Genomic DNA, 13846 nt, shown 5'->3' on the forward strand with positions numbered 1-13846 from the left:
TGTCGCACCTTCCTCTTTATGATGCGCCAAATGTTCTCTATAGGTGAAAGATCTGGACTGCAGACTGGCCATTTCAGTACCCAGATCCTTCTCCTACGCAGCCATGATGTTGTGATTGATGCAGAATGTGGTCTGGCATTATCTTGTTGAAAAATGCAGGGTCTTCCCTGAAAGAGATGACGTCTGGATTTGAGCATATGTTGTTCTAGAACCTGAATATATTTTTCTGCATTGCTGGTGCCTTTCCAGACATGCAAGCTGCCCATGCCACACGCACTCATGCAACCCCATACCATCAGAGATGCAGGCTTCTGAACTGAGCGTTGATAACAACTTGGGTTGTTCTTGTCCTCTTTGGTCCGGATGACATGGCGTCCCACATTTCCAAAAAGAACTTTGAATCGTGACTCGTCTGACCACAGAACAGTCTTCCATTTTGCCACACTCCATTTTAAATGATCCCTGGCCCAGTGAAAACGCCTGAGCTTGTGGATCTTGCTTAGAAATGGCTTCTTCTTTGCACTGTAGAGTTTCAGCTGGCAACGGCGGATGGCACGGTGGATTGTGTTCACTGACAATGGTTTCTGGAAGTATTCCTGAGCCCATTCTGTGACTTCCTTTACAGTAGCATTCCTGTTTGTGGTGCAGTGTCATTTAAGGGCCCGGAGATCACGGGCATCCAGTATGGGTTTACGCCCTTGAGCCTTACGCACAGAGATTGTTCCAGATTCTCTGAATCTTCGGATGATGTTATGCACAGTTGATGATAATAACTGCAAAGTCTGTGCAATCTTTCGCTGGGTAACACCTTTATTGCTCCACTATCTTTCTGCACAACATTGTGGGAATTGGTGATCCTCTACCCATCTTGGCTTCTGAGAGACACTGCCACTCTCAGAAGCTCTTTTTATACCCAATCATGTTGCCAATTAACCTAATTAGTGTTAATTGTTCTTCCAGCTCTTCGTTATGCTCAAATGTACTTTTTCCAGCCTCTTATTGCTACTTGTCCCAACTTTTTTGGGATTTGTTGACACCGTGTAATTTTGAATCAACATATTTTTCCTTTGAAATGATCTCAGATTAAACTTTTGATCTGTCATCTACGTTCTATTCTGAATAAAATATTGACATTTGCCATCTCCACATCATTGCATTCAGTTTTTATTCACAATTTGTTTAGTGTCCCAACTTTTTTGGAATCCGGTTTGTATTTTTATTAGTACAACTAACTACTGTTGATAACAATAATAATAATACTGTCACGGCTAACCAGGGTGAGTCGTGTGGGGGAATAAATGAGGACACAAGAGCAGGCACTCGCTGAGACGCGAAAGAGGTTTATTGGAAAAGAAAACACAAGGTGAAAATGGTGAAACGGAACTAAAGATAATCTATAATGGGGAAATCTAAACAGCAAACCTGAACATGAAAGAAGGACAGCAGGGAGAACACACGGTTTATACACAGGCCGACCAGTGAGTACATGAGTTGACACAACTTAAATACACACTGAAGAAAACAGGGAGATTACATACAGGTGGGGAACACAGCTGGACCTGATGAGCCTGACGAGACGGGAGGAAGCACTGAATACACTTACATAAGACATGGACCTTCAAAGTAAAACAGGAAACAAGAAACAATTCACAAAGACACAGACTTGACACTGAACTAAACCTCCACTAAACATGAGGGCACAAGACACAAAACCTAAGAACAAAACTCTAAACCAGAATAAACTGAAACATAGAATTATAATAATAATCAACAAAGCATAACAAGAGAATCAGAATACAAACCATAATACAGAAAAATATGCGAAACTGAAAATGCTGGGTCAAATGACCCTGAACCGTGACAAATAAACATCCATCCATTCTCTTCCTCTTACCCTTTTCAGGGTCGCAGGGGGCTGGAGCCTATCCCAGTTGTCTTAAGGCGAGAAGCAGGGTACACCCTGCACAGGTCGCCAGTCTGTCGCAGGGCTAACACATAGAGACAGACAACCATTCGCACTCAAATTCAAGCCCACCAACAGCATGTCTCTGGACTGTTAGTGGGCTTATATATATATATATATATAGAGAGAGATACACCAGGTCATTCACCTTGTACAGCAGCGGTACTCCGAACTGAATATTTGGAGGATGTCAATGAATAGCTTTAGAATAATAATCCTGAACTGAAATTTGAAAAAATGGATAAACATAAGAAAAGACTTGCATATATTCTGACTTCAAGATATGAATCATGTTTAATGTAAACTATGTAATCTGTGATAACTGATAACATTAAGTTTAACATGAGCATCCACCACTGTAAGAATATAAATACATGACAGAAAATAAGAAAAACACATAATGTGGTACCTGCAAGAAAAACTGCATTAACATGTGTAACTTTTGCCCTATTCAAAACCAGTTCACTACCATCTCTCTGCTCTTATACTTGGCCTTGTTCAAGTCCTTCATATGATTTTGTGTTGTTATATTATATTTTTGTTCTTATTTAATATGAGCATCCGCCAGTGTAAATGTTATTCATATTGTATTGGAACAAAAATCACTATAAAACAGAAATATATATCACATTTAAGTAACAAATATGTTATGCCTGTATATCACTTTTTGAAGAAGCAATGTTTCATAGACAATTAAACCCCATATATTCACATTACATAAATGCTAAAAAAAGAGAAAAAAGAAAAAAAGTTCTTATGCCTGGATAAATAATTGTCATTGTATAAAATCACCAATCACAGCAGCACACCTCAAAACTCAAAAGGTCACAATCCTGCTTATCTTAAGCCATTGTCAGATTTAACACTTGTGGGGTGTGCTCATGAGGAGCGTGTGCTTGATCTTCTTGTTTTCTTGTATTTCTGCGGCATTAAGAATTCCTTTGCTCTTTTCTGGAAGTTTCTCCCAATGGCAACATAGAGAATGGGGTTAAGGACACTGTTGAAAAAAGCTAAGTACACAGTAATTTGTTTGTAGATGTCAAGTATGGTGTGACACCTCACAATACCAACACGTTCAAGCACATCTAGTATCCTGCTCAACTGGAATGGACCCCAACAAATTTGGAATGCCAGAAGAACTACCAGGATGAGAGTGGTGGCTTTCTGCTCCTTCCCATGCCCCTTTAGCCTGTTTCTCAGTGCTTGAATAATCTTGACAGCGCAGAGGGAAATAATGGAAACAGGGATTACGAAGCTGAAGATTATGGTTAATGTCTCATATACTAGATGTTGGTCTTCAGTGAAGAGAATGCCACATGCAGTAATATTTGATGTACTGGGGATTAACTTCCTGTAGATTAATACGGGGAGTGCAAAGATAACGCCAAGAATCCACACAACTACACATGCCAGCTTGGCATAAAATGTCCTACACATGCTGTGATGGGACAGTGGGTGCACCAGCCCCACATAGCGATCTATGCTAACCAGAACAAGGAAGTAAATGCTGCAGAGTGCATTCATTTTTATTATGGCAGGTATCACTTTGCACAGGCTCTCACTGAAAGCCCAATTAAAGCCCTTTCCTACATAGTCAGCCCAGAAGGGCAAACAGCACACCAGAACAAAGTCAGCTCCAGCCAAGTTGCTCAAGTAGATCTCAGCTACTGTGCAGGCTTTCTTGTGGAAGCAGAAAACCATCAGCACAAACGCATTAAAGATGATTCCAAGCACACTGATGGCCAGGATGTAGTATGAACCCAGAGTGAAGATCAAACTATTTGGCTCAAGATTAGTACAATTTGTATTGTTTTGGTTTCCAGACATCGTTACAGGGATGAGGTTGACAGGGATACTGCAGAAAAATAGAGAACAGAGTACAGATAAAACATTATTGTAGGCTAACTTTCACAATTATTTTTCTTTTCCTTTTTTCTTTCAAAAGAGGAAAAAAATATCCACACTTAAAGTATTCCATGCATGGAAGTTAATAAAGACAAAGTGAGTGGTCAAAGCTGTCATCGTTATATTTAGGGGTAGATTTAATCTACACCGGTATAAAACTGTCTTTTGGCATTAAAAGCTACTGTGGGGGTTTACTAAAAAAGGAACAGTGTCGACTTTAAGACTAAAATCCGCAGGGGCAAGTGACATGATGATGGTACAGTTGCAAAAATGTACCCATGTGAGTGAAAGGTTGTTGGGGTGATCTCCCATAACAGTGCCTTAATTTATATACAAAGATGTTGTCAGTTAATTTCAGTAATTACCTACCAAGAGCAGAGACTCAAAAACAAGCACGCCCGATGAGTTAAAGTAGAGGTGTCAATGAAGTCCTGAAAGAAATATTACAGTGTAAGTGCAGGTTTTAAACCTGTTTCTCTATGAAAACAGCAGTTAAGGTAAATGAGAGCAAGAAGAAGAAATATGGTTTTGTCTAAGGATGAACTCTTCTTAGAAACTTGTGAGATTCTGAGGACTGAGACTCAGGTGCAGCACAGATTTATCCAGCGGTGAGTTTATTCCAAACTACTCCATCATCTGAACATGAGCATATTATTGTAGTGTATTGTAGTCCATATTATTCCACTGCTTATTCTACGAGCTGTGAGGTTGCAGAAACCTATTATAGCCTAAATTACCCATATTATTCAGACAGTAACCCGACGCGCTAACATAATGACATCACAGCTACAGTTATAAATATGATATGCTTGTCTCTCATAGCCAGAAAAAAACAAACAAAAAACAACAACATAAAAATCCCTGTGTGGTGCTGAGAAAAAAAAAACAGAGCCGGTTTTTAATAAAATTCTAGTATTACTACTTAAGAGCAGGAAGTACCCACCTCTAAAAACGCAAGGTTGGGATTCCGTCGAGACTTACAGAACAGAGCAAAAGTTTTGTCCCCGCGCTCACAACTTAGAGGGATCCATCCGTCACAGTTACGCACGCTGATAATATTTCCTCATCTTATTCCAAATAAATGAACACTTCAGCTCCATAATCAACAGTAAGAGGTGTTTTTTTTTTCAAAGTTACATTTAGTGTCCAGGAAATCTAGCAAATCAGGTTTGCATGCTTCTTTTAAATATTCTCCTCCGAAAGTTTTTTTTTAACCCGTAAAGAAAACACTCCTACAAATACTTCACCAATAAGGTAAGCCACCAAAATACCTGCTGTGACCACACCTTCCATCGTAAAACTGGCACTGCACCTCATTAAATCCCGACCGCAGCGCTTCAGCTTTAAAAGCGTTTCTCGTCTTTCCTCAGACCGGTCCGAACACCGAAATGTCTTAGTGTCTTAGATTAATGCCAGATTCTGATTCAATATGTAATACTGGCTTCAATAGATATCAAGCATTTAAAAACAAACCTCAGATGAGTGCTTTTATGCACATTATTGTCATGGTCTGGGGTTGTGAGGGAAAGGAGGACCCAGGGGCAGAGCTCTGTGTGTACAGTGCGTTTATTTACAGTGTGGTAAATACTGATGCCAAACTAATCCCCGCGCTCCCCAAGACTCCCGTGTGCGTCTTCCAGTGGCGTCCGTGTTCGTGCTCCCCGGTGACTCTGCACACCCTGTGCGTGCTGTGCTGTCCTTCTTCTCCACGCTCCTCCTGCAGGGAAAACAATGGAAGCAGCCGTTAGACACTGACCCCTGCGGGCAAACACGATCTGTACTTCCTGGACTAACAAATCCTGCGCTGGAGAAAGCTCCATCGCTCTGTTAAGTAGCTGCCCCCGACGAGCTTGATCAGAAGTAGGTGTGTGAGAACCTAGGCGTGACCAGCAGCTGACAGGGCCACACCCATCGCGCTGTGCAAGTTTCTTAATTTGCACAGCGTGTAAGTTAATTGAAGGGTGTTTTTAAAGTTTTGAACAAGTAATGGCAAAAAGCTGAAAACCCTGTTAGTGTTGACTTGTTAATCCCCTTTGCAGAGCAGAAAGGCAGAAACATGAAGGATTAAAAAACAACCAAAATTAAGTTTGGCTTGCAGGCAAAAGAATCTGTTCTCCAGGTGGAAAAAAAGGCCAAACGAATTCCTACTAAATAGCTGTGTTTTTCTTACTTAAAAGAGAAAGTAAACTGAATTTAAACTAATATATAATGACTCACTCTTTAGCCAGCTCTTCTGCTTTTCAGTCAATGCAGTCTTTGTTTTTTCCACTTCAAGTAGCACTTTGTCTCTTTGCATGGTTCATTTTTATGGTGTTGGTTCAGGTATTGTTTTATGGACCTTTATAGACTCGGGCCTTCTGTGAACATAACATCTGAAAAGGCGTTTGAACTGTTTGATTAAGCTCAGAATGAAAATACTATTGTTATCAGTTGGTGGAATAATTGAGAGAATCTCTCACTAAACATTGGGTTGGCATTATTTTCCATTTCAATTATTGCATAATTTTGTGTTTTCGGGTGAGCTATAGGCCATACCTATGTGGGAGTGGAGATTCCCCTCTAGTCAAGCAGTCAGCCATTTGGAGATTACTGCAGGGAGTGGTTGATTGGTGATGATTTGAGCCCATCTATATAAAGGGGGAGAGAAAACGGGAATGAATGGGTTTTTGTAGGACACAGTTGCAACAGGGGAAGCTAGCTGGAAAGGGAGACTCCAGTGACAGAAGGAAAATAGTATTAGATTAATAGAGATTAATAGATTAATAGAGTACTAGAGCTCAACCCAAAATCACTTCCTTTATTCTGTATCATAGCGATATGAAGACATTTACACTAAACAAACAGAAAATACTCCACTTTGACACATGCAATTTTCTCTCAAATGAAACCATTATTTTATGTTCATGTTTAATCCCCAAAAAAGTAACATTTACATGGACAGAACTTTTAAGAAAATTAATATTTATATCATGTTATTTCAATAGTCCCCGTGTGGTTCAGTGTATTCTGTTAAATTTACTGGGATGTGCCAATATGTCCATGAGATAAATCCGATACTGACAGAGATCTGCCTGCTGTTTACATTGTAACAGCTGCCTGTTGACAGTTCAAAGCCTGCCACTGAGTGGACAGGTACGCCTGGAGTTTGTTAATCCTTTGTAGTTTAATCAATCACAGCTTACCAAATAAAGGCTTATCAGAGGTGCTGAGAACCATAGCCATCCATCTATTCTTTTAACCATTCATCTAGTTCTGGGACATATGAGGACTGGAGTCTATCCCAGCTGTCATACGGGGAATCCACACTGGACTGGGCCAACACAGATTTACATTAAGACCCACATTCCCCACAACTGCCAAGCTGAAATCACCAACTAATCCAAAGTATAAAATATCTAATAACTCACATAGTGTAACTTAAAAGGGGATGTGCGTTTAATTTAAAACATTATTTTTGATTTAGAATTTAAAGTTCCCTGGTGTGTAGACATTTATTTACCACAGCGGACTACAGAAGATGCCAGTAAATGAGGATTATTGAGTTTTTGTATTTACACTGATCTAGCAAGGTGATATATCGCAAGTTCACTGTATAAATGTTTCACAATACATACACAGAAGCTGCCACTAAAAGCGGAGTTTGAGTACGAGGCATACAATTCGCTGTTTTTCATATACTGTTACATACATGCAAAGATTAATACAGTGTGCAGGTAGTTCTTCAGTATTGGTAGGTTAAATGTCTTTTTGGAGTCACAGGAGTAGGAAAGGAATTCTTTACAATGTAATACACAACAGTAAGTAATACTGCGCAGCACAACAGGTTTAGTGGTTTACAGTTCATCACTAAAGTATTCCAATCGGTAGCAGTAAAACCGCATAATGTTGCAGCACAGAGACATATTAATACACAACCACTCACATGTACAGTGTGGAACATCTAACCATTAAAATCTTGTGTTAATGCTTTTAACGCTGTTAACCTTCTTTCATCTCCTTTGTATAGTCGTTCCATTATATTAGCTTGTGTCCATTACTTATGTAATAGAGAATAAATGTGGTAATGCTATTCAATTATGTAGCAGTGTTATTATTGCATTAGATCTGAAAGCATATCTAATAAAATATAACTGAATAAAAAAAATAAAGCAGTAGAATGGCAGATTCAGATTCGCGTCTCAGATCCTGTTATACCGAAGCTATACCGGATCCTTGGCTTTGAAAGCAACCCCACCCTTGTTGCTTGAACTTTTGATGTAAAACAAGAGATGTGGATTATATTTGTGTGTGTGTGTGCGTCTGTATGTGTGCGTCTTCTAACTTTGCCTGATTAACAGTCCTAGTTAATCCTTATTTATCTTGGCTTTTAGTGAAGCCTCTTAGTTCATTCTTGCTGTTGCAGCTTCTTCTCTCTAAGCCAACTTTATTCTGAGCATGACTTAAATAGTAGGTGGTTGGGACTGCTGTGCTCACAGCCAGAGCTGTATACCTGAGATGATAATATCAAGGATATCACTCTCACTGACATTATGCAGAACCAAGACTCTAAATGCTCAAGAGACTGTGCGTTACTTTCAAATATGCTTCTTTAATATGGATATCCACCAAATTCCTGGTATTGTATGTGCATAGAATTAGGGAAAAAAAATAGCAGCACCCCTCAAGGCACTCAAACCTTACTACTACTTTCTGGAGATACAGTGTAATAAACAATGTTAAATAAACCCTATATATTTAGATTGCCTAAAAAATTTTTTTTCTCATGCTTGGGTGAATAATTACCCAGTTAATTTAAAATAACCAAAGCACACATCAAAACTCAAAAGATCAGAGAGTAGCTTGAGACTTTGTCAGCCTCAGAGTCGTTATGCGAGTTGACATGAGGCTGAATGTTTCTGTAGTCTTATTGTTCCACTGCTTGGAGAGTTCCTTAGCTCTTCTTCTGAAGTTATTTCCAGCAATGACGTAGAGAATGGGGTTAAGGACACTGTTGAAGAAGGCAAAGTACGTAGAGATCTGTTGGACGATGGTCAGTGTGATGTGGCATTTCAGAATGCCAGTGTTTTGGAGCACATCTAGTATCTTTGTCACGTGGAATGGCACCCAGCAGATCAGGAATGCCAGGAGAACTGCCAGGATGAGAGTGGTAGCCTTCTGCTCCATTTTCTTAGAGTTTAAACCCTCCATTAGCCTGTTATTCAGTGACTGAAAAATTCTGACAGTGCAGAAGGAAATAATGATAATAGGGATGATGAAGCTGAAAATTATGGTTATCACCTCAGATGCCAGATATTGATTTTGTGGTAAGTCAAGTGAACATTGAGTAAGATTTGACTGAGGTTTGAATTCTAACTTCCTGTAGATGAACACGGGGAGAGCAAAGACCAAGCCAAGACCCCACACAAACAGACATCCCAGTTTGGCGTAAAACGGCCTGCGTATCCTCTCATGGGAAAGCGGGTGCACCAGTGCCACATAACGATCTATGCTAACCAGAACAAGGAAGTAAATACTGCAGAACGCATTCATGTAGATAACAGCTGATGTCACTTTGCACAGGCTTTCACTGAAAGGCCAGTCAAATCCCTTTCTTGTATATTCAGCCCAGAAGGGCAAAAAGCACACCAGAGCAAGGTCAGCTCCAGCCAGGTTGCTGAGGTATATCTCAGCCACAGTGCAGGCCTTCTTGTGGAGGCAGAAAACCATCAGCACAAACACATTAAAGATGATTCCAAGCACGCTGATGACCAGGATGTAGGGTGGAACCAGAGTGAAGACCAAGCTGTTGTCAATACAATGGTTTTCACTTGTGTTGCTTTGGTTTCCAGACATCTTGACAGAGTAAGAGTTGGAATGGATGCTGCAGAAAAACAGAGGACAGCAAATAAAATATAAAATATTATTCTAAAAACAGTTTGATGTGAGAACATTATGTTATTTTGATGGCGCACAGTACAGAGATACACATAATTACGAGTAACACTGATATATAATGCAAAATACTGCTGCTACATTTTCATTTATTTTGCAAAGAATTTGACTCAAAAACACAAAAACTGTGGCTGAGAGAGACCATTAATTCACACTTACAGTCACATTTAAAATCACAGCCTATTTAAAGTCACCAATTAACCGAAAGTGTATCTGCAAAATTAAGAGATGAATAATTGTTTTGAATAACAAGCGTTCTTGTGTGTTAGTTGAATTTTGATGAGGCGCTTTTGCTTAATCTATCATCAAACCATGGGTGCCACAACCATTGCAACAAGATATTTTTGAATTTTTCCTTCTTCCCAGAGAAACATAATAATGTTTTTCTATTAAGAAAAATAACCAGCTATTATATTATGTTATTATAGCTATTATAGCTATAATTTTGGCTATTATTCGAACTGATAATACCAGTCTACCTCTATTAAGTACTTATTTGTGTGTCTTTTTCTTTGCTTATAAACATGTAATGACAAAAAAGAGAATACCTTTCTATTTTACATGCAGAGCCCTTTCCATTATCAGTCATTTAAAGTTCCAACAGTACAATATAAGCACATCTACGTTTCTAATAACTGATTACTGTTTATCAGGACTGACCTGAGTCACTGATATTTATAGCAACCTCATTTTCTGCATATCCTCACCATCAGTTGCAGCCACATTCTTCCTAAATTAATTCTAAATGCATAAAGATTAAAACAAAAACATAACAAAATACAAACCCTCCTTTTTACATGTGTTTGGAGTTTGTTTCAGCGTAAATCTTCTTAGTGCATTTGGCTTAAGATAATGACTATAACACTAAACATGCAGAGACAATTCCAGTTAATGATCTCCAGTCTATATCGTGACATGTTTACACTGTCAGACATCATGTTTCTAAATCTGTGCTGTTGATAAATATTTTAACCACAGAGAAAAACACAGACAAGTATAAACCAAGCCAAATAAGGCTCATGCATACCTTTTAGGGAAAAGAGTCTGTTCTCTAGATGGAAAAAAGAACACATCAATCTAGCCAGCTACACCCTCCCAGTAACTCCAGTTGCAGTTGTTTTCTGACTCTGCCCCACTTGCTCACTTGAAGGAGAAAATAAACTGACATTAAAGTGATGTCAGATGTCTTTGATGATATGAGATGACTCGATGTTTTGCCACCCCCTCCTCCATTCATTCAGCCAATCCTCTACTTTTCCTCGTTCAGTAGCATTATGTGTATCATTGCACTAAATTTACTTAACTGTGTGTGTGTGTGTACTTTTTAAATTCAGTTTGTAAGTCTGTAGAGATCAGAGCATTAGGTCAGGTGCTCCTGACAACTTACTAAATGTGGTCTCGTGCATTTACAAGCATCATGTGGGACCAGAATAATGGTAATGTTTGTTAACTCTCTCTCTCTGTCTGTCTCTCTCAAATGCATGCTCTCTCTCTCTCTTTCTATAAGTGGAGGAGTTTAATAAGAGCGCGGAGACTCAGAACAGGTCCTGACAAAGACCAGAAGAACATAGCTCGATAGATACGATAGTCACTGCTGACAGTAACAGAAGACGAAGGAGCACATGATGAGTGAGAAGCACCAGGTATTGTTTTGTTTTTTTTCTATTTTTTTAAAGGATGGATCTTAAGGATCTTTTAATTGTATTTCACAGTTGTTATAAGGCTGTCCCACAGCGGCTTCTCGCAAAGCAACATTTTCTTAGCACTATAGACTCAGTGCATGCTGCACAAGCCCGAAACCAAACAGCAGAAAAGTGGAGATAGAGTCAATATTTGAGTATTTAGCAGCCAAACTTCTAATTTCTAAAATATCCTAAAACTCAATTACAGGATACCCTAGCATAATTCGGATTGTGAATATACCAGCATAGGCTTTGCCAAATTAATTCTGAATAATATAAAATGTGAAGATCTGACAAATGTCCCAAAAATTTGTGACACTTTGTATCGCAGCTCAACTGTTTCTATGACCATATGCTTAAAGAATGCTTTAGCCAGACAACCAGGAAAACTAGGATTTATTCACAGATGTCACATTGACATCACAAGAGAAAAACACACAAGTACAGAGACAAAACAAAAACCTGATTGAAGTCCATTTAGATGCTTCTGGGTTCTGGTTTTGTGCATGCTGATTTACTAACATGTTTTTCACAGTAAAGTTGGAGTCAGGAGGCCATTATGTTGTCCGCTGGAACACGTGGCCCTTTTGGTAGTAGGTAAAAAAAAATGAGCACACGTCTTCTGTTTTTCCACAGACTGAAATACCTGAGAAGAACAATGTTCTGCTTTGCCAGATCTTTTCCTGCTCTGACATGTCTACATGCCTACTGAATGGCTGAAAACTTGCAATGCTAAATAACTGTCACTGCATTGTGCAACTGTCTTCAAAGCAGAGAGACTAAAGCAAATCAAAACAGAAATAGCTAAGAAAAAGTAGTGTACTGGTTTTTGGTGAGTTATAGTTCTATTATATTTATTTTCAGTCATATACAGAATGTAAAAAGCAACAAAAATAGTAACAGGTATGTACATATTCTGATAATTATTGTGATAACCTGATAGGCATTACATAATGAGACAAACCATTATATCTAAATGAATACAGTTGCCTAAATAACCAAATAACACCAATAAATAGTTTGACTGAGTAAACATAATTAACTGATTTTAAATACTTATGTCTGCCCCAGGGCAGCTGTGGCTACAACTGTAGCTTGCCTCCACCAGTGTGTGAATGGGTGGATGACTGGGTGTGTAAAGCGCTTTGGGGTCCCTAGGTGGGACTAGTAAAAGCACTATAAAAATACAGGCCATGTGTAACATCAGCTCTGAGAGTGAAAATTATTGAACACCCAAAATGCATAATGCAACATCTGTGACAGTCCTGTCTTCAGCTGGACAGAGAGATGGACTAGGCCACTTTCAGATAAACTGTCACACTGCACATCAGATTACATAACAAATACAATACCATACATTGTTTGCTAGATAGCACCATTTAAAAAATAAAGCCACTTGAGTATTTCATTAGAACATTTAACTGCACTGGAAAAATAGTCATGGGGCAGTTGTGCACTGTGGTGGGTGCTAAGTATTTTTTTTTATTTTGGGAAGGTCTAATGTTAGGTGAAGGCAAGAAAGCTACAGCAACATTTAGCCCCACCCACAGTATTTCCTCTTAGCTTAAAAGTTTAATGAGTTGACAGAATTAACACCCAGAAGCAAGTAGCATCATGTACCGGTGAAATGAAAATTGTGAGGCAGGCTGTTTGGGAGTCTGCTAAAGTCGGTTACTTATAATGTGTTAACAACATATGGAAACACATAAACTATCTGAGCATTGTCCACAGTTTCTTTAACAACATGAGTGAGGAAAAAAAGGTTTTCCTCCTAACAGTAAACAGTTTTTTCCAAGAATCTTCCAGGAAGGCGTAGCAGACAAAGGAAATGGCATGAATAAAGCAGTACATTGGTCTAAATAAAAAGGGTCTGACATTGCTTGGATTGTTATTTGATTTAGATAAAATGGACATGACCATATGTTGATAACCCGAAAGACAAAAGCCATAAGATATAAATATTTGGTTTACAATGAATAAATAAATACTGACTAATATGTCAAAATATTTAAATTTAAAGACGTAAAAGACAAACAAAGTTAAACTGAGAAGTCTGTTGCTATAAATCCATATAACATGTCAAAGAAACAGATGCTGTTTGTCCACAATGCAAGACAAAAATGTCATTATGCAGACTGTAAATGCATTTCAGTCTATTTCTCCTGCAGTGTCTGTCCATTACTTATATTATTTCCTCATGCACAGCAATAAACATAATCTGATAGTGCCGATTAGCCACATAACAGCATTATTATTGTGTTAAGTCTAATGACATAATAGTTTTAGAAACATATCCTTTTTTTTTTTGGTCATTTTATACATAAGCAGCAAAAGAAAAGTAGATGCCATCAGTATGAGACACATT

The 13846-nt window shown here is 38.6% G+C and overlaps 2 pseudogenes across 2 annotated transcripts; both read right to left on the reverse strand.

The window, feature by feature from the left end:
* Positions 1 to 1334: 1334 nt before the first annotated feature.
* LOC147307121 (B2 bradykinin receptor pseudogene) lies at positions 1335 to 5074 on the reverse strand (annotated as a pseudogene). Its single transcript, XR_015126369.1, has 3 exons — positions 4812 to 5074; positions 4238 to 4299; positions 1335 to 3818 (listed from the first exon to the last, which is right to left on the reverse strand). The product of XR_015126369.1 is annotated as a B2 bradykinin receptor pseudogene (transcript).
* Positions 5075 to 6661: 1587 nt separating this feature from the next.
* Positions 6662 to 10922, reverse strand: LOC147307122 (B2 bradykinin receptor pseudogene; annotated as a pseudogene). The gene is made up of 2 exons (XR_015126380.1): positions 10827 to 10922; positions 6662 to 9728 (listed from the first exon to the last, which is right to left on the reverse strand). The product of XR_015126380.1 is annotated as a B2 bradykinin receptor pseudogene (transcript).
* Between the last annotated feature and the right edge of the window lie 2924 nt (positions 10923 to 13846).

Source organism: Aulonocara sp. 'chitande type north' Nkhata Bay, linkage group LG19, assembly GCF_057382095.1.
Source record: "Aulonocara sp. 'chitande type north' Nkhata Bay isolate Kocher_YH1m ecotype deep benthic linkage group LG19, A_spYH_male_GT1.1, whole genome shotgun sequence".
Classification (NCBI taxonomy): Eukaryota; Metazoa; Chordata; class Actinopteri; order Cichliformes; family Cichlidae; genus Aulonocara; species Aulonocara sp. 'chitande type north' Nkhata Bay.